Raw genomic sequence first — 21,816 nt, forward strand, 5'->3', positions numbered from 1 at the left:
GTTTTCAGAATTGCAAATTGTAATGCTGAATTTTGAGTTTGGTGGGAACTGGAGTGAGCCTGACAAATCAATTTGCAAAGGCCAGTGTTGTCAGATGATAATAGCTTGCCTTCATTACCAACCAGTTTAGATTTGAACCAATGACCTAAAGGTGAAAAGCTCACTATTGCATTACGAATCCTCTGATCTATCCATATGTTCTCTTGTTTAAACTCCCTGTAGTCCTCTTAAACAGAACATGCAGTAAATACTGAGCATTGTTTTGCACTTGTAAATATTAGAACAGTGTCCATTCCAGTTGCCTGTTGTGCGTGTGAGGACACTGCAGTTAAATATAGCAACAATTTCTTACACTCTCTGACTTTTCATGAGAAACCCTCATACAAATCCAACCATATGGCAAACCCCAGCATTATCATAAAACCATTAACAAAGAACCTTTTGCTACCATTAACAGGAAAATGAATCTACAGCTCTAAGCAGCATACTGGGAGTTATTAATAAACATAAGGCTGCTGCTAAGAAAATGAACTTAAATGAAATATCATTAGGAGCTGAGTCATCCCACCAACATTTCTGCATTTTGTTTCCAGGTTTGTATTTATCTATGAAAGCCTTTTCAGAATATATTATCATTATTACATGTCTACTTTGTTCTTCAATGAGTATCTTTTAATGCTGTAGAAAAGCATAATGGAAAACCATTTGCATAGATTTCATAAAATAGATTCAAAAAAATATTTGAAATGGTGCGTACGGGAGCTCCTGATCTATTTTCCCATTCATTCGGAGGTAAGATGTTCCTAGGCAACCTGCTGAACAGGATGAGGTCAACAAGTGTAAATGCTTCACCAAGTGATTCTCGGTTTATAAAGCTGTTAAAACAAGTTACTGTCCGCAAGCCATAGCTTCCGTGAGCTACAGAAATAATAAAATTAACATTTGTATGTATTTGGATTGTCTTTTTATCTCCTTATCCCCTCTTCTCCAATCCTTAATCTCATTCTACTCTGTAACAACAGACACCGCTGTGTCTGTACTGATTGACTTGCTGCCAAATCTAATATAAAGAGGTGAATTTTCCTACTTTCCCTTCATTATGAGAGAAAATTAGGTCTTTTTCCTCTGCCTGACCAACTGCTTCAAAAGGTGTTGCAAGGATACTCATTTTGATCAGATGCTTCTGTGGGCAATAAAAATAATTTGCTGCCTAGTTACTAATGAAACAAGGCATATGATCATGCTGTTTGATGTATCCCATTTGTTTTGTCCCCCTTTTTCAGATAGAGCATATCTCTTGGAGCAGTATTTTCCTTTTTTGCGTAGCATTTCTGGTATATGGGATGTGATCTATATCTGTTTTGTCATTTTTTTTTTCCCTGCTCCTTTGATGGCACTGCACTCATCTTGCAGAGGTTCTGTCATTGAAAACAAAATGTCTGAATTCTTGAGGGTTTTTGAGAATTGGAGAAATCAGGCTTTTAAACCTCATTGTGAATGTTTCCTTCTTTTGAATATCTTTCCAAACCTGAAACTGTACCATTTTTTTGTCGTGGTTTTTTTCTTTTATAATGCAGATAAGACTTCACTGAATTGTGGTTGTCTGTAGAAGTGTGAGAGGACATGAACCCTGGTGATCTTTTAATTATTTTGCAATAAGCTCTGGCTTGTTACATTCTACCATAATTGATTTGATGTGTGCATTTGATCAAGCATGCAGCCCTTGAATTTGAAGGCTAGAAGCCTGGCTTTTGGAATTACTTTCCCCTTTTGTCTGTCACAGCACTGAAAATTCAGACAGTTAAGCCTCAGCTGCTTTCCCATTCTGTTTAAATAGAACCAGTGAATGTGAGTTTATTGTAGATAACTATTTTTAGAATGTAATCAAGCTTACTAAATGGTATGAACACTGGAACAAAAGTGGGTGTTTGGGTATGCACACTGCAAATAAGCAGTAAGTAATTGCTGGTTCAAAGGTAGAAGTAGGTAGGATGAACTGTAATAAAGAGTTATCACATATTAGTGTCTTGACTAGAACGCTCTTTTCATTGTACAGTTTGGCTCACAAAATTTATGCAGAAGTACACATTGTATATTGTGTGAGTGAGGGGGAACAGTTCTCATGTGAGAAGCCTACAGGGAATTGAGGGGAAATTAGCCTTTTTTCTTTTTTTTTCTTATCTGCATGAAACTTGTTTTGGCATTTTACACACTTAGAACAGCTAGCTTGTTTATTTCTAATACTTGGTAAATGTAAATCAGTATTTGTAGTAGATAATGTTTGATGCATGTAGTTCTTATGGTTCCATTTTTAAGAAATGTTATGATTTATTAAATTTTGAATTTTGAAAATGATGAATGGACCAAAAATATGTAAGAGCGATTCAGAAATGGGAGACTGAAGAGGAGCAATCTTCTGTATTTCCACAAAACATGAAAATAAATGTATTCTGGGAAATAGTTAATCAGTAAAGTGTGTCACAAAGCAGAGGATAGCAAAAGACTTTCTAATCCTCCAGCTTGTATTCCCAGTAGAATGAACTTATAAATGGATCAATAAACAACAGCTAATGCATCTCAGCACATGGGTACATGAGCTGTTACTGTGACATGGAAACAGGTTAATGTCCTCACTAGGTCTGCATGTTATTCAAGAAAATAGGTCATGGTGGGGGAAAGGGAGGGAAAAAAAAATGATGATTATGTACTCTGCCTGTTCCTTAAAACTTTTCCAATATACTGCATCTGAGGCACGCTAATAAATAGACAACAAAACTTCATAAACTTTGTGACAGTAAACTGCAGCACTCCCTCTGATGTCTATTATGGACATTGTTATGCACAACAATCTGTGCAGTCCTTGTAGTAGATGATATCTGGGGAGTTTAGGTAAATACTTTTGAAGTATGTTAAAAAAGGCATTGCCAACAAGAACTTTAGGATCCGTTGATTATGGATGTTTGATAGATTTTAAATACAGATTTATTTATTTTTCTCAAAGTAAATCAGGAAAAAATGCTGTGGTGTGAGCTTGGCAGTGTTGCTGGATGACAACAGGTTTCATTGAAAGTGCTCCTAATTTGTTTAAATTCTCGAAGACAGACAACTTCCACAAATTTTTCAGGGAAGCTTTTTTAAAACTTCACTTTTGGTATTTCTCTTAAATTGCATTGTTCAGGAGAGGATGGAGAAGGAGAGACTATATCTTTCTTGTTAGCAAAAACTAGCTGGGTTTAAGACTCTACTTTTGTTACAGAAATAGCCATCTTTTAAGAAGAAAGACCTTCTGTTTTGCAAGTGTGTTTTCTTAAAGGGCTCTTCCTTTTTGAGAGAGATAGGTAGTTTAATTAATTTAGTAATGTATTTCTTCAATCAGTCCACTTACTGTTGTTAGTAATTGTAGCAGTCATATTTGGCTATAGAATTATCACATAAACTAAGCTACTTACCACTTACCCATTGTGTTTTCCTCTCTTCACTTTTTGCGTGCAATGGGTTCTCCTCTGCCTGTTTGTCTGATACTGCAGCTGCAGCCTGGAGAGAGACCTGGGCAATTCCACTGTATTTGATTCTGGCTCTGGTAGGAACTGGCAGCATTCACAGGCAGAAGATGGACTCTTGTCACCTCCACTAGAACAGAGATCTTCTCAGGCTCAGGCAAGAGAGATATTTTCAAATTGAAGTTGCTTTTCCTGACTGCATAGCTCCAGGAACAGTTCTATACAAAAGCAGCAGTACTAGGAGGATCTTATTTTTCAGGATTATCCTGCGAAGGAATACATGAGGGTTTGGTAGGTTTTGGGAGAGAAAACATGGAAAATGTATGACTGTTGCATTGTCATGCCCAACTGAATTGCTTAATTCTTCTCTGAAAGATAGTATGTCAAGTATCAATTACAAATTTGTTTTGCCTTTTCCCTCTGATAAGGAGTGTATGCACTGTTTATCCAGGAGTTAGGGTTCATATGCCATTTGCCAATAAATTTTAACCTTTGAGATACTTTATCTCTTGTATGCATAATAAATAAAAAATACTTGAAGTTGTTTGAACAAGAATCCAAAGCTTAAAATAAGATTTCTAATTGGAGTTTTTTAATTTGGATTTTTATAGCAGAAAACATTAAATATTAATGTGTATTAGTATTGTTTTACTTCAAATTTAGCTGTCTCTGGTAGGTCTGAAAATGGTTGTGTTAGCTATAGTGCTTTCCTCATGTGTCTAACATCCCACTTTATGTTGATGGTATCAGTGAAAAAACTTGCAACAATATTCCAGGTTGTTCCTTTGTTTCCCTTCCTTTTCTTATCCCAGCTTGTCAGGAATTAATTTGAGTAATGACATATATGCTAAATGCCGGGGCCCATATTGCTATCCAAAGATGTGACTGAATTATGATATTCATCTTGGCTGCAATTGTGAATGACCTTGAGTATTAATAGCACTCAAATTTTAATAATTACTTCAATAAAACAATGGAAATGCAGTTCTCAGGTGAACTCTGAGAATTTTCAGTGGCAATTCCTTGTTTTCTACATACTAAAAGTTCACTCCTACTGTGTGATGCCAGCCTATTGAGCTGAGATGGGGGTGCCAATATGTCTCTGCTTTATATAGGACGTAAATATGTCTTCACTTGTCCAGTAAAACTAATGTTCTCCTTTGGATTGTGAAAATCACTCATTAATTTCCTCCGGAAACATGTGAAGTATGTTATGAATTTACGGACAAAAATTAAAACAAGAAAGGTTCCAGCTAGTGGTAAGGAAGATTTTTTTTTTCCCCCCTCCATTAGGACAGTCATGCATTTGAATGAGAGTCTCTACAGTCTCCATCAGTAGAGGATTTTAAGTCCCCACTGGATAAAGCCCAGAGCAACCTATCTGAGGTTTTAGTCATGCTTTCAGTCTGAGGTTAGACTAGAGACCTCCTCTGGGATCCTTTCTAGCCTCAGTTATTCTGTGGTTCTGATTTACTTGTCAAACACTCTCATTTTGAGCGTTCTTTTTTCTTAATTGCATGAGCTGTTCATTTGGAGTGCTCAGTAAATCCCTCCAGTAAGAATGGCATCACATGAGACTGGAGAATTGGAGGTACCAGCTCAGAAAGAAGAGCGCAGACAAATTGCTGTCCAGCTGTCATGACAAGCAGCTGAGGCTGTGGACAGATTTTAACTCCTGCTTTGAAGAATATTTCTGTGAAGATTTAGTATAGATGAAGCCATTTGCCTAAAAGGACTTAGCCAAACTATGAAATTCTATGTTCTAAATTTTAATAAATTATGGAGGAACTTGACTAAGCAAAGATTAATTTTTGTATAGGGAATAGAGGATTCTGACACATATTACATAATATTCAGAACAAATTCTAGATGTTAGTGGGATATAGCATAACTTAAATATAATACAGGCAAGAAAAATTAGAACAAGGTAGCCAGCACATTCTTTCTCCTAATAAAACTGAGACAAAATTTCAGACCTACCAGAAGAGTTTAGCAGGGCTTTTAAGCAGGAAGTCACTAAGGCATTGTGTAATGTGTCTGTTGCTGACATAGTTGCTTCAACTACACTTGTTTGCTTTTTCTTTTTTTATCTTTTTTATTTTGTTACTGATATAAACAAAGGAGGCCAAAAATTAACTTTGTTAAATTGCAATCAGCTGTTAAGCAGACTGAACTGCATAGATGTTTTTTAAGAGTAGCATTGTTGGTTACTTTTGCTTCTTTGATAAGATTTAAAAAGGAATCTCTTTGGAAGATTTTTTTTTTCAGACTATAAAAAAAATCCTTTTGTCTTCCGACTCAGAGTTATGTCATGAGAAAGGAAAAATTATAGAAACATAACTTATGCCTATAGTGTAATTCACATAGTTTTATGGAGAGGTTAGTAGCTGCTTCAAGTTACAGTGGGGAGGAAGAAGTCTTTAATTTCTCTATCTACTAGTAATATTTTCTTGATAAAACTGGTCCTAGACTTAAGTGAAGTCAGCTCTGTTTTAAATACCCACTTTCGATTTCAGTGTTATCCTTTGTGTGATCAAATAGTTGACGTTCATGTACATATTTTTAAGAGAGCTCCGGGTTCAGGAGCTGCAGCAGAGCCACTGGTGCTGTGCAGGGATGTTCTGCACTGCCCCTCCACTTTGCCAAATTGCTTTGATAGGAGGTAGGTGATGGCAATTCTTTCCAGGGTGAATGCTGAATGAGATCCAGCTGCTTGGTTTGGACTGCCCACAGGTGGTAAAAATCAAAAAACAGTTAAAAAACATCTTGCTCCTCACTTTCCCCAGCAGTGATCTGTGTTCTCCTACGTGATGACTGTAGGCAATAAATAGAATTTTAAAACATAAATTAATGTTTGAATTTTCCTTCCTCTGCCCATTGCCATTATTTGTGGTCATGCAGTTTTAGTTCTGACAACGTTCTTTGTTCTTAAAAAAAAAATTAAATAAAACCCCAAACAGCTACTGAATACAGAGGAAAATGGTGTCAAATGAAACAAAAGATCTTCCATTCCCCCCCCCTTTTTAATGAATATCAACTGAAATGGTTTGTATGAAGTTTCAAATATGTTTATTTTTCCTTTGTCAGGGTGGAGAGAAGTTGCCCTGGCTGTTTACCAAAGGAATTTGCCATTGACTGATAATATTACCACATTGAGAAGCAGTGATGATGATTTTGACTCAGCTAAGGACTGGTGTAGGCCAACTCTGGGCTGCTGTAAAGAGGTTGTGGAAAAATTCTTTATCTTGAAGAGGGTGATAAACCCTCAGTCCCTTTTATTGAAAGCCTGTATTTTTACCTTATCATCCATAGGTGCTCTAGCTCAGGACAGCATGAAGGCTCATGGTTACTAGTTCTGTTGGTAATAGTGCTGTCCTTAACTCTTCATCTCATAAGCAGTTCACCTCAGAAGAAATAGAAAAAGAAGTTCAATATGCTCCTTGAACAAAAAGTATGTTTGCAACAGTAGCTGATCTGTAGGTATTTCTCTTACTCTAGGGAGGATTTATCCATTTATGTTCATGCACTTCTGGAAAACCATGCTTTGTAGTTTTCCAATCAGTTTTTGCAGAGGATTTGATTATTGATATTGTAAAAACATAATAATACTAATGGAACACTACACAGATCAGTCTAGACAAAGCTAATCACTTGAATTCTGGCTTTTGTAATATGGACACTTGTAACTTTTTATACTGGTAGGAACTTCCTAAAAAAGCTAATGGTCAAACAGGTGTACACATGTCAATTTTTTTTCCTGTCTGGGCTTTACAAAGTAAATGACACACCTGCAAAGTCTAATTACTTAATAGTTCCTTCAAGTGTTCAGCACTATTTGCAGGCTATAATTATCCCGTTGACTTTAGAGAGTGAAAATTATGTTGCTCTGCCTCAAAGGCAATCACTTAAATGTCTTGGTTTGTGAATTTGGGGGCAGAGAATGAATGAAGCATGTCCATGTGTTTACTTGTCATCTGCATATTCCTTGGGAAATGCAATGCCAAATCCGGTGCCTTCCTCTAAGCTTACTTGGACTTAATGTCACAACTTGTTTATCTTCTTACCCTGTTGGCAGATTGAGATCTTTGAAATCATGGTTTTGAAAATTGAAAGTTGGACTAAGAAAACTGTATCACTGCCAAAAATCCATTTGACATTTTTGTAAAGAAACCTATGCTGGAGGAAATTCTGGCATCTTCGTGTACTTTCAAGGCAAAATTGCTTTGGAGATTCTTTAAAAGAGTCATTAGGGAAATTTTTCCTCAGTTTCACTGGGATTTTTTAAATGCATACTGGTGCTGCTGAAATGACTTGGAATTTAGACTAAGATTATGTAGAGTAGGATTTGTCTCCTTTTTAATGATGTCTGTTCTGCTTCCACCAACTAGAGTTGCCTCTCTTTTGCAGACAGAATTTTCTCCAAGGAGAGAATTTCTGTGACTTCGATGGCTGTTACTGCCTTAGGCAGCAACCCAAGACTGGAATTACAGACATTTTTACAGCTGGAATCAGTTCTGTTTTCTTAGGCTATTTAAATTTCAGCCTTGTGAGCCTTTAACTCCCATTGAATGGTGTAACGGGAAAATATATTTACTGGTACCTTCAGATTTCTGGATGCAGCCGGGATGTCAACATTGAAAGCTTCATGTTATGAATGACATGGGGTTTATATGTCACTTGATTGCATATTTAGTTATGTTTTAATCAGGAATATAACTCCGCCTAATAGAAAAGATAGGTAGAATTGCAAGGCAGAGTATTAAAATGTGTGTTCAAAATGGTGTAAATTAGCAAGATGTACTAATAAAAAGCAACCATATCTATTATGTAAGTAATTGGGAAATTTATGTGCCTTGCATATTTACACTTTATACAATTTCTGCCTCTTTTATAGAAGTCCAATGACATTACTTGCTTACTCAGCTCTTTCAGGTCCTTTGCAGTAAGGAGAAGAGAAATACAGAGGGAAATTGAAAAGAACTTGATTCTGGTGTCTTGATTTCAGACATTTGTGAGCCTTAATACTGAGTTTGCTCATTAAATTTTTTGCAACCAATTTTTAAGTTGCAAAGCTGTTGATCTATCAAGGGGGAAGTAAATATAAAAGAGAGAAGGCTGGTGGGCTTGGTTTGTTGGTAGATACTTAAGAAAGGAAAATGCACAATTTATTTTGCTTCAGTAATGTCTTTATGTTTAGCTTATCCATTCAGATATCAACTGTTGGTGGGTTGACACTGTGGAAAAGATGACAGCACTTAAAATTTAGAGGAATGAGAACTGGGCCACTACAGCATTAGTTTGCACTGGGTATTTATTACATTAGTGTCCAATCCGACCTTCCCTGTTAAATTGTATGGAGCTGTTACCCAGATTTACATGTGTTGCAGTCAGGGTCAGCTGCTTCATATGGCACCACCCCCTTGCTGCTTGTGATGGATGTCCAGAAACAAGGCCTCCTCTGACAAGCAAGAGGCTGAGGATTTATTTCTTGCCTTTGCCACATAAGCAGGCAGAATTCCTTTTACTGTTTGCAGTTCCAAATCATGGTGAACTCAGTTTTGAGCATGTTTTTCAACTTTTCTTTTTTACCAGAATTTTGTTTCAAGTCTTTCAGTCCAGAGATTTCAACAAAATTAACTTTGGCATGATATCTGAAGTAGCCAGAACGGATGGGCACAGAGGCTTGCCTTGTCAGAAGATGTTAGTGTAGAACTCGGAATAGAATTTGGGTGTTCTGGCTGTTCCCGTGCTGTCACAGCCGCAGTTCAGTGAGAAGAGGAGCCAGATCTTGAACTGTCTGTCTTCTTACAGAAATAGTTCTAAAATCTGTTAACTTGTACTTGGGGGAAGTTCTTGGAGGATGTGCAAAGTAGCATAATGAAACATTACAATGTATTCTTACGAGTTAGCGGATGATTTTGCTAATGTAACTTAGGTGAATATCTATACACAAGAGACAGAAATTAGATTTAATTACGAAGATTACCTTCACAGAACAATCTTTCTCTGGACACAGATTAATCAGCAGTAATTATTTCTTGTTATGGGTCCTGACCATACAGACAGGATGCAACTGAGCTTGCAGCTAAAACTAAACATAAACTAGCATTGTGAAAACAGACTGTACTAACTGTTCAAATTCTGTTAGAGAATTATTAAACTCCAAAATATGTGTTTGGATTGGACTCCAGGTGGCTGTGAATAGAGCAGACATGCTCTATATACATGCTTTTCATGTAGCAAAAAGTGAACTAGACAGGAGAGAGCTTTTACTTTACTCCTGTCCAAGTTTAAAAGTAATATCAGGATCCCGCATCAATGTGATTTTTTTCTATCCATAGCTATGACATATATGAAACAACAGTACAAATCAAGTCTGCAAGATGATATGGCTCTTATTGTGCTAATTTTCCTAAACACATTAAGTTCTTGAGCTCTGAGTTGAAATGATTATGTTATGGGAGCAGTAGTAATTAATCTACCTCATGTAAAAGAAAATCAAACACAATTGTTATTTAATGTCAGTTCCAAAATATACTGAATGCCAACCCACTTCAAACTGGCCAGTAAAATGCTATCTGATTAGTGATTAGTTGTGATTAGTATTAGTTAATATTGTTAGGAGGAAGAAAAAGAACAGTAACATTTGAAACATTTTTACTAGTTTCTAAAACATTAATCTTTTAGTGTGCCAATAGCAAAAAGCAAACAAGCCCCCCTCCGCCCCAAATCCCAGCAGTTGAAGCCTGAATGTTTGTCCTTGTAAATTACTTTGTCTTATCAGGAAAAATGTGGTAAGGTGTAAATTAGTGACTGAGCAGTTGCAGTGTAGATTTTCTTTTGTTGTATATTGCCTGAGATTTCCCTGAGTATATATAGTTAATTCACTAGTGGTTTATACTAACTTGTTTTGGTTCTCAGAGTAATTGGACTAGAAATGCATTAGTCAGTTAATGCAGTTCAGCTGATGGTCAGTATCTCATTAAGTCATGATAAATCAGTGTTTTAGCCTTTTCCTTCTGTGATGGACAAAGCTGGGCATGTCTGGAATGGTACCTTGTTTTTCTTCAAAAACATTAGTATTTGTACTTTTAATGAACTCAGATACTCCCCAGAAGCTAAGTATTCATTTACTATGTTAAAGTACACAAATAGTATTTTTATTCCTTTTCTTCTAATGTTAAGCTTGTTAGATTTTGCTCCTCTATTTATAGTCATAACATCATAGAATGTCAGAGGAATTTTGGATAATCTTAGCGTAACTAATTAGTTTTAAAGATACTTTTGCATCCTAACTATTAATTTTTATTAATTTACAAGTATATTACAGTATCGTACTTCTTTTGGTCCCTGGTATTTATGGGAAGATTAAACTTTTCAATGAAGGGAAGGGCTAGAAGGCTATGAGTATGCTTAGTGTACACAACAGATAACGAACAGCTTTTGGTTTTATGTAATCATTGTATAACTCTTGTGAAAAGGAAATAAACAGTTTGGGTGCGTGGTGAATAACCTACAATACACTTGAGAAAACTTAGGTATTAGTTATCTTTAAACTCATGTCTTTAAACTTTTTTTTCTTCCTGTTCTTTGTTGCTATTTTAAAATAATAAAATCAAGTATTTACATCTTAAACTGCCACATACATATGTACTATAATAAGAATACTATTGTGTGGTTTAATTTTGGGCAACGTCAGCAAGTTACTAATGTTTCTAAATGTAATGGTGCCACCATGCAGGAATGTACAGAAGGGTTGCTGGTTTTGTGAGCTGTGCTATCAGAGCAAATACACCGGGAGAGCCAGAGTATCTGCAGGATCGTCTGTGTCAGGCTCAATCCTGTTTATCTGCAATCCCTTATTCAGTATATGTGCATGAATATTGGGAACAAAGTACTCGTGTGTGTGTGTGTGTGTGTGTGTGTGAGTGTGTGTGTGTGTGTGTCCCATCCAACCCAGCTCCATACTTAGCTGGGTGCAGAGAGACAGATTTCATAATTGACACAGAAGCGATGCTGATATGCTGCAAGTGATCTGGTAATTGGTCTCCCCTTGCTGGTGTGATTCTAAGTCTGGATTGCAGAACTCTCCTTCTGTGCCTGTTCCTGTCTTGCTGCAGATTTCCTCTGTGTTGCCATTGCACTAGAAGTGGCCATCCCAGTGAGAAGTAGCCCTTTCTTCTGGCAGGGGTGTCCTACTCTGTCCGTGGGGCTGCACAGCTGAGCTGCTTCCACTACAGTTGTGCTTCTAGCAGCCATATGTCCATGGCTGTATACTGTGGGGGCTTTGATTGGCAGCACAGTTTTGTAAGAGGGACTTGAAGTAACCACTATGAAAATATCCTCAAAACATTAGCAGAAGCAGAGTGTAAAGGAGCAGCAGTTAGCACAGGGAGGAAATAAAAAGCACAGAGGATGTATAAGATGGATGGCAAATTGGAAGCAAGCCTTTTCCATACTTTTTAGTACTTGGGTAGGTTATTTATTACGTTGGACCCAATGACGTTCATCCTTTGATTGGTTAAAGAAAAAAAGTGATGGAAGCTCTCTCAGTACAACTAGCTGCTCTTTGAGATGCTGGAAGACCTGAAAATATAAACAGGGATAGGCGCAAAGGACCCAGGAAATTATAGACCATTCCTCTCATGTTCCACATTTTGAATAAATTCTTGCAGAAAGTATAAGCCTCAGGGAGACAACAAGAACATGAGGCACAACCACCATGAATTTAAGAAGAGTAAATAGTCATGCCAGTTTAATTTTTTTCTGTAACATGACAATAAGGCCAGTGAATTGACAAGAAAAGTGTGACTTAGTATTTTTCATGTTAGTGAGTTCATCAGCACTGTTTCATGCTATAATATTGCAAACAAGTGAAGAAATGTGACCTGAAAGAAACTCTTGTAGAGTAGGAGCAAGACTTGTTGGATGACAGTGCCTAGTAGGTGGTTATTAACGATTGTCTGTCAAAATGAAATGGTTGTATTGAATGTGGATCCGCCACGGTCTGTTGGGTCTGTACTCATTCTGCTTCACTTCAATCTTTTTGTTAATGATCTTGATGATAGAAAAGAGAGTGTGCTTACAAAATTGATTCACTAAAAATGCCCCCAGAACTTGGAGGGAGTATATATACATAGGACACAAGTTTATGAGCACAAAGTTATTTTGAGAATTAAGTAAGTCTTAGGAGATAAATACGGACAGATTGAAATTCTGCACTTAACAGAAATCATGAAATACACAAATACAGTGTAGGGAACAATTTATTAGGTGAAAATTCTCCAGGACTCCTGACATTGTAAAAGGGCAAATGTTATATCAGGAGGGATAAAAATATAAGTGATAAAGCATACAAAACAATCTTTTTTTTTTTTTAATCTACAGGTAAGTCCTTTGTTGTTGTGCTACATCTCATTAGGGCAAATGCGCCAAAAAATGCAGCTCAACTGAACAGGGACTGGAAGAAGAGTAATCAAATAATTTGAGGTCTAGAAAATGGGACCTATTTGGAAAGACTGGCATGCCCCAAAAAGAGAACGAAAGGCGTAACTTTGTTTGTATGTAGTAGGCTATTTCAGGAAGGTAGGAAGTTATCAGGTGTAAGGCCCATGCATGAGAGAAAGGGCAAGATGAGTGATCTTAAATTGTAAAAAATGCAGATTAGGTCTCAGACAGGAAGAAAGGACCAGTTTCTGAGATAAAATTCTTTATGAGAAAGAACAGTCAGTTATTTCTTTAGCTGTATTTTGAACAACAGCATTATTTTAAGAGTGATGAATAGTATATATAGAATTTTTGGAATGTTACTGATTAAAAAATGAACACTTTGTATATGTAGACAACCTACCCTGAGACAGTATCCACTAGACAGTGGTGATTCAGACAGTCTCCATATTGCCAGTCCTTTCAATTCTAACATTCTCTAACTCAGTAGCCTTCATCTTGCTTTTGTTGATACCTCACTAGACAAATAATAGATGTACCACACAAGATTTTCAGCTCACTTTTCCTATTCACAGGCCCTTGACAAGCTTGTCAGTAGTCAACTTTTATTTCTTTCTCATTTTCGTAATGACTTCAGTTGTCAGTCCAGCACTTTAGGGACTCAACATATTATTATCATAAGAAAACAAGGAGTGTACTGTTGGTAATTGTTTTGTTTATAAAATCTTTCCCAATTTCCATTGTGTATTTCTCCACTGAGAAATGAGTGCAAGCCTCAGTTCCCCGAGGCTGTAACATATGTCGTTATCATACTTTGAGTCTCTATTTGCATTGTTATACCCTAGAATACATGTCTTTAATCATCGCAGTTGGAAATTACCTTACTTAGCAATTTTAGTTTCTGTTTTCTCAGAGAGCTTTTATGAGTCAAACCCAGCAGCCTCTGGACAGTGTAGCCAGCCAAACCTGAATTTCGCGCCTGAGAATGGAATTTGTCACTGCTCCAAGCACGTTTTAATAGGGCTTTTTGTTTAAGTAAATGTGAAGGAAATTCCATCATTTCAGTATTCCTCCTTTCTAATAAATTATTATCAGCTGCTTCCAATTTAGATTTTTACCTAATATCCCCCTTTCTCCCGTGAGCACCCTTTAAACACAGGGCAGATGTCTGATGTGGAAGCATTAGGCATCCAGCATCCTGAAGGGAAGCACTCTGGAGCTTTTAAGAGGTGGAGATTTTTGCATATTACAGAAAGGATGAGGGTGACTTGAAAAAATATATTTGTTACTGTTTTGGTTATGAGGGTATGATTTGAACTCCTCTCTCCTCTGCTGCTACTATTTTGCTTCTCCATCACACAGTGAATTTGGGCTAAATGCTGTAAATTCTAATGTTTTTCCTTCGTCACATACCTTGCTTTGCTAGCTGGATGGTCATGTTCATATTATCTGCAAGGAAAGTTATTGCTGACATTGATTATTTAAATGTTGATCACTAGCTTTCAAATTTCCAGACAAATTCATGTGGAAAAATCAGAGATTTGTGCTTGTTCAAGCTCTGGTCATATTTAAATGGTATTATTTTTAACCATCAGGGCCAGAAATTCTTGCTCTTAAGTAGAAAATTTAAACCTAGCTGTATGAGTCTAGCAGGTGGTATAGTTATTAGGAATAAATAGGAGGACCTTTACTGTAGTGGAATGCAAAGTAACACAGTTATTGCCCATGAATACTGGTGATAAAATAATCTTTGAAAAATATGCCCAAAATGCTGAGTCTTTGAGAGAATGCCAATAGCATGTGCCACTGGAACTGGAAGGATGAGACTACTATGTAGGAGGAATGTATAATAAAGATGTGCCATAGTATAGAAGTTGCAAGATGTTGCAGCCTCATTAACCAGCTCTAAGTGGTACTGATGCTTTTGGGTATAGGAGGCCAAACCAGCCCCTGGTGTGACTGAAGTGATGGAGCTGAGAACTCGCAGGGTTTGGGAGTGCTGTGGTGCTGCCGAGCCGAGTGCTGAGCTCCTGCCAGCCCTCGGGGTTACACCACCAGAGCTGCTTTTCCCCGCCTGGCTGGGGAGCAATGAAATCTACAGCAGCAGAGAGCTGTTGGTCAGTGGATAATTTCATGTTGTATCTTACCTGTAGTTTCTGAAAGCCATAGGTAGATCAGAAAACTCATGGCTTTGTTTTTTCTTAAAGAGCTGGAATGTGGATGCCTTAAATAATTTAGGTTCTCATGGAATTGGACTTCCTTTCTTAGCTGCGCTTGCAGATCTGCTGAGGAAGCACAGACCCATCTTAACTGTTTATAGCACATCAAATTGTACTTTCTATGCTTGACTTCATGAAGATAATTAACTTACTCTTGACCAACAAAAATTACTTTTGCTTTCCTTTATTTGGTAAAGGAAGGATGCTGTTCACTGGAATGCTGGATTAGGCTATTGGATGTCCTTTTATAGTACCTAGTATTTGTCTGTCTCTGTAGAGTTACAGTATTAAGAAGCATAATAGAAGGTTTATTTGTAAGCATAAAGTGTGGTGTTTTGGAGAATCTGTTTCTGGAGAATTACAATTGAAACTTGAAATTTAGAGAGAGAGATGCATCCACTTTGACTGTAAAGTGGAGTTTGAACTATCTTCTTGCAATAGAAGTAAATGGAGTCAAATACATTTAGAGGACTAAAAGGGCCCTGAATTTATTTAGGCCACTGAAATGTGGAAAAAAAATGTAGTGGTCTTTACATAAAATAAAACTTAGAGTGATTTTATTGTGACTTCACTGTGCAAAACAGGACTGAGCTGTAATTTTAATTATTAAGTCTTGCATAATTAACATTGTTAGTGGGACAACTGTGTTGGATGCTAATATGTGTAAATATGTTGGTTTAATTTAATAGTTAGTTCTAGGGGAAGGCAACAGGAAGGCAACACAATAGTCTGGATAAGCAGTAGCCCTGCAAACATGCTACAGACAATAGTCAATCTGTCAGCTGTGAAGAGTTGACTTCCAGGCTCCAACTGAGGTTGCAGAGCTGTCTCCCTAAGGGTGGGAGCTCAGTGATCAAAAGGGCACCAAACAGGATGGATAACAATCAAGGAAGGGATTATTATTTTTTTAATATGACAATTTAAAGTGATTAAAATTATTTTTATTGAGGGAAAAGTGTATTTGAGTGTATTTAAATTCCACATTTATTATTATCAATAATTAAGATAATTTGTTCTAAGTATACTTTAAAATAAAATCCCACTGTTTGTTTGCCATAAAAGTTTTAGCAAGTGAGATGCTGAATTGAAAATAGCACTAATGAACTGACAACCTGACTTTTGACAAGAAGTGGGGTTTTTTAATTATAGTGTAGATATAACTGTTCTGATTGTTCCACAAACTTCCTCAGCTTAGAATAAAAGATAAAAAGCCAAAAATTTTAATGTTTTAGTAATAACCAAGGGAGCTGACAGGATGAGGTCTCTTAGTTCTAAAAGTGTTTAGCATTGGTGCTTACCTTCAATATCAATTTAATTCACATTACTCTAAACCCTTTTTTTAAAGTAGTTAAATAAAATAAGGTCACATAACTTCTGTCCACATGCAGTTTGAAATAAGTATGAAAGTGAAATTGTTTTAGAAAACATGCTGTATCACATTCACCATTTTCTGAAAAATAGTCCCGATTATTTAGTAATCATAGGTAACTATGCTCAGTAAAGCAGAAACACAGATCTTATAAATACTCAGAAAATGAAAAAAAAGGGGTCTAAATGTGAAGAAAACAGTTTTAGACATATGGATGCCTACAAATGTTGCAGGGAGGAAGTAGTAATCTCTCTAAGGGAAGATGAGAGTTGAATGTAATTGAGGTATTTGATTAAATGTATCTTTATGGTATCTCCCTTATTAATAAAACAAGAAGCAAGAGTTTGTGTATGAGGCTATAATATACTATGTTAAAGTATAACTCAGCCTGTTCCTATATGAACACCAGAATGCTGTCTCTCCTCTTCTCTGAATGCTGCACTTCCAAAGGCCAACACTGTTTTTGATGAGTGCTGGTATAATTGATGGTGGAACCCATGCATAGAAACAAAGAAAAGGGGAACTTTTGCAGACTCAAATCATTGTTTGGAAATATCTGTAGAAGCTTAAGTGAAACCTTTATGATATTAGTTGGACAATGAGTGACACTTTCCTCTATTATTATTTAATCTTTGATATGTAAAAGTAAGAACTATCACTGAAAGCATGCGTGAGAATTAGAAAAATAAGTGTAATTTGTTGGGTTTACAGATGAGGAATTGGAGTAGACAGAGATGAATTGAGTTGCATGAAGTTGCCCTGAAACTTGGAGGATGTGATGAATAGTCCTGGTAGTTGGTCTAGACTAGTGGCTTTATGCCAATGGTAGTGAAAGAAAGGAAATAATGCCTGCACCTTGAGAATTTCCAGCAACCTCCTCAAGGTTTAGGCAAGAGTGACGTGTTTTCATGTCTGGCTATGTAAGAATACAATTTTTCTTTATGGATTAGATAGATACATATGGATTGATAGAAATAGAAAGGATGACAGTATAGGAAGTGCCATGTTTCTGTTCAAATGTGCTTCTTGACTAGGAAGTTTTAGTGTTTGTATCTTCCATTTCATTCTTCTCTCCCATATTTCATGTTATTTGCCTGTCTGAGTGGAAGCGATGCACATACTGATTTAAAGGTCTCTTGTCCTCCAGCACATTTCCTTAGTGGAGAGGATCACTGATCCGGGTAAGAGGACAATTGATTTTGATTAGGGAAGAGTGTAGTGATAAGTTTGATTTGTCCCAGTTACATTTCGAGTCTGTCTCATTTGTCTGGCACTGATGGTACAAAGTAAATGGTTATCAGTTTTGTGCCATGGTAAGTTGGTTTGTTCCCTCTGGCATGTTCTGTATCTAGTTCTGAACATGGCTGAGAACGGTCAAGCCGTCCTTTATCGATGGGCAAATTGGAGTTGTGGTTTTGGGGTGAAAGAGGCAAGTTGTGGCCTTGGGGTGTTTGAAAACTGCAGCCGTTTGGATTTGTGCATGGCAGGTGTGCCAGGGAGGCACATGCTGCTGTGGCCACGGCTGCCTCGTAAAAAGAGCTGTGGAAAGAAGGGGAAAGGATTTGAAGTGTGCTGCTAAAATCCACCAGGAGAGTGGTTTGTTTACCTAAATTATTTATATAATCATCACCCTGGGATAACATCTTCCGGGGAGGGGGGCTGCAGGCACGCGAGGGCAGTTCGCGGCTGAAAGGTCTCCTCGCGTTGCCAGGAGGTGTCCGAGAGGTGCTGGAAGGCCTCGGGCAGCTCGGCGCGGCCCCGTGGGGGGCAGGTGGATGTTACCTGGGCGCGGCCATCGCCGCCGCCGGTCCCGCGGTGCTGCGGCCGCTGCGGCCCCTTTAAGGCGCGACCTGCCCGCGATCAGGTGCGCGGCCGGAGCGGTGACGTCACTGGGCGGGGCCGCGGCTCGCGCTGGCGCTGCCCGCGCCGCGGGACGGGGCGGTGGCGGCTGCGCACGTGCACAGGGGCGCGCGGGGCCCCGCGAGCGGGAACGGCCCCGGCGGGACCGGGACGGGCGTGTGGGACACGGCGGGACCGGGACACGGCGGGACCGGGACACGGCGGGAGCCGGGACACGGCGGGACCGGGACACGGCGGGACCGGGACACGGCGGGCAGGATTCTCGGTGCGGGGCCGCTGCAGCAGGTGTCGGCTTGTTTTGTGTGGGGCTGGCTGCCGTAGGAGCAAATGTCTCTAGTCTCCTTCGGCAGACTAGACTGGGAAAATGTGCAGGGTGTGCTATTATTTGCGAACTTAATTCTTAGCTTTTTTCTTTGTGCAGCCAAACGTCATGTTGTATATTTCATTTGTATTTACTTGTTGCTGAGATAGTAAGAGAACAGCAGATGCTGCCGTAGTTGTTTCTGTTTTTCGTGGTGGTGGATTGTGCTGTGTGCCTGTTGTCCTTGGTAGAAAATGTTGTGCTAAATTTAACTCGTCATACTTGGGTAAATCAAGGCAGTTCCAAACACCCAAGTCTGCAGTACAGGAGGGGTGTAAGATGTGTTAGAGCTGCTCTTCCTCCCTTGCCAATGGAAGATTATATCCTACCTGTATGGAAAACAGACCATAACCTTTGCCAGTTCGAGGGGAATGTGCAAGCCCATGTGGAATTTACACCACTTAAATATCTGTATGCACAGGATTGCATTTGGTAGTTCTGATGAAGAAAAGCAAAGTATTGGTTGTGGCTTTGGTTGTGGCTTTTGGTTTCGTATTGTGTTTGTTTATTTTCTTCTTAATAAGGTTAGAGGAGACATTGAAACCTTTTTTTGAACATTCATTTAATCTTCATGATAAATTGACTTGTATATTTGAAGTTCTGATTTCTGGCCTAATGTATTCACTTTTCACCAGATAAGTTAAAATTGGCAGAAATAAACATTGAAAAATATTCCTTGCTTAAGGGAATTATCACATGAAGATAAAGTTGGCAGGAGGGCCTCTGTAATTTTCTGCGTAGCAGAAGGATGTGGCAAAGTAAAGCACAGGCTTTAGCAAGATTGACTCTTGACTAGAGAAAGGTCTCTGGTATTCTTATGCTAAAAATGTAGGCTAAGGCTTCCCTTTGAAGTCCCGATTTGGAAAGGCCCATCTCTACCCCATCTAATTTCTGCATTAGATTCCAAAGCAGATTTAGTGTCTTTTAATCTGCAGAGCAGGGTTCTGGAGTAACTCTTTGTTAAAATGAAGAAAAATACTCCTATGTATGGCTGTATGTATTTGTTAAGAGATGTGCTATTTTTAGTTTTGAATACACACCTATGAATCCATCGTTCTGCAGGTTTCTTTTTTTCTATTGCCTTGATAGCATTTCAGTCTAATCAGTATGCAATGGATGATGTTTTTACTCTCTAAATTTAGCTGCTGATGTTCATATACTACTTGGTATTCTGTATTGCTCTTTGTAGTGGGCATCCTGCATAGATGGATGGGCCACAGTGGCTTATGTCCTCGAAAATGCATCATTCCAGTTGATGTATTAACAGTGGGCTTTTTAAAGGGGTGAAGTATGTTAATCTAGCAGGCTTTAAGACCAGTGGAGTCTTTAGGTGTATTTATGTGTACTTGTTCTTTGTGTGTGCCTCACACCTTGCGGAGAGGAACCTCTCTGGGTGATTGTCACATTACTCTAGTGTTTAATTACTACTTTTTTCACTTTATGCAGAGAATATGGGTGTTCTGTCAGAAGCAGGTTTGTAGTCCGGTGGGGTATTGCAGCATTAGGACACCAGGCTAAGGTGAAGTAGGTAATCCAGGACATAGTAGGATTAGGCCACAGGGTGAAATCTGGTCAATTACTTTTCTACCTGAAAATCTCTTTAACTTCTAAGTATATTTTTTCATTACAGCACCTATTACTGTGACAGATGTGACTTTCCATAGATTTTTGGCAAGTGGCTTATCGTTTCCTCTGGAAGTCATCAGCTTCTCCTTACCTTCTTTGTTCATATTTTAGCATCTTAAACCAGTTTAATTTCACTGGTCTGTGAAACAAACAATAGCCATCATAAAGTGATTGTGTATACTATTGAAAAAGTGACTGGATTGTAAACAGCTTTTGTAGGTACATGCAGTTTTAAGAAATAATGGCTGTTTTAATGGAATTATGAAAATATGTTTCAAGATGGAAAGATAGATGACTTAAGAAATGCTGTTACTGCCCCTCTCATGGCAGATTTTCATAGAGGGCTTACATTTATGAATGGGAAATAAAAATTTATTTTAAAATACTGATTCCCCCACCAATGATTGGGATGATTCCTGGAATCACATGCGTCATTGACTTTTGTTTTCAGCTCTTCCATATCATGGCATGGATTTAAACGCTCTGGGGAGTTCTGTGCTGTACGTACATCCTGACTGCCTGTCAGTTTGCCAAGGTTCAGTCGTGGGACGAAAATAAGACACAACAGAAAATAATTAGTGCAGGATGTGAATTTGTGTAAGATAAAATTTTATGATTCTCATTACCTTCTCTATTACCATGGCTTGTGATCTTGTTTTTTCTGTTGTTAAGTAAGTGATACAAAAGTAAACTAATAAAGCCAAGGAATTAGCATATGAAACAGGACAAATGAAAATAGGTAGGGAGAACTTTCTTGTGAGCTTACTTTGATTTTAGTTTCACACTGATGCAAGTTAGTTTCCAAAGAGAATCTTCCACCTCAACCTCTCATCTCCTTTTTTATGTCAACCTAAAAAGCATTGGTTTTATTTAATGCAGGAAGGTTGAAAGAATCTTGCATAATCTCCTTTCTCAAGATTTCCTGCAAGCCTTTTGTCAAGCACCACAGTATTGCTAAGATTCAAAGCTTACAGGTTGGGTGCCATAATTTAGGGTAACAAAATTGTCTTAGTTCTAGGAAAAGTGGATATGGATTTATCACTCCAGTTATGCTGGGCCAATGCCATGTGTGTGCTTTACATAGGAAAAGTTGATTTCCGATTCCTAACTTACTTGAACTATAAATTGATTTGTGAATATCCCAAGACTGTATTTAAACCACAGGAAATTCCTTTTCCTACAGGGAATCAATTTTGTACCTTGCCTTTTAGGGCATAAAACTGTGTGTGTTTGTCTTCCCCATCTGCACAGGTGATGGGAGACTTGACTGTAGCTTTGGACACAGCAAGGCATTACACTCATTCAAAGAATGTGCTAATGCTTTGACCAAGAAATTTAATTTAGGGCTTTATTTGTTTAACAGGCATCTATAGCCTGGTGTCTTGTGGTAAAGAAGACCTTTTACCATCTCTTTTTGATAGGGTATTTATAAAA

At 38.0% G+C, this 21,816-nt stretch overlaps 1 protein-coding gene across 8 annotated transcripts in view; it reads left to right on the plus strand.

Moving 5' to 3' along the window:
* The window catches only part of USP54 (ubiquitin specific peptidase 54), a 96,061-nt gene that overhangs the window by 3,527 nt on the left and 70,718 nt on the right, over positions 1–21,816 (plus strand). Inside the window, exon 1 of one of the 8 annotated variants that reach the window (XM_017807135.1) lies at positions 18,578–18,680. The exons of 6 other annotated variants lie outside the window; for them this stretch is intronic. The gene's annotated coding sequence lies outside the window, so the exon portion shown is untranslated. Of the gene's footprint in view, positions 1–18,577; positions 18,681–21,816 lie in introns of those variants that run through there. One more of the 8 variants, XM_017807137.1, reaches the window with a different exon arrangement.

Source organism: Lepidothrix coronata, unplaced genomic scaffold (assembly GCF_001604755.1).
Source record: "Lepidothrix coronata isolate B3197 unplaced genomic scaffold, Lepidothrix_coronata-1.0 Scaffold17, whole genome shotgun sequence".
Taxonomy (NCBI): Eukaryota; Metazoa; Chordata; class Aves; order Passeriformes; family Pipridae; genus Lepidothrix; species Lepidothrix coronata.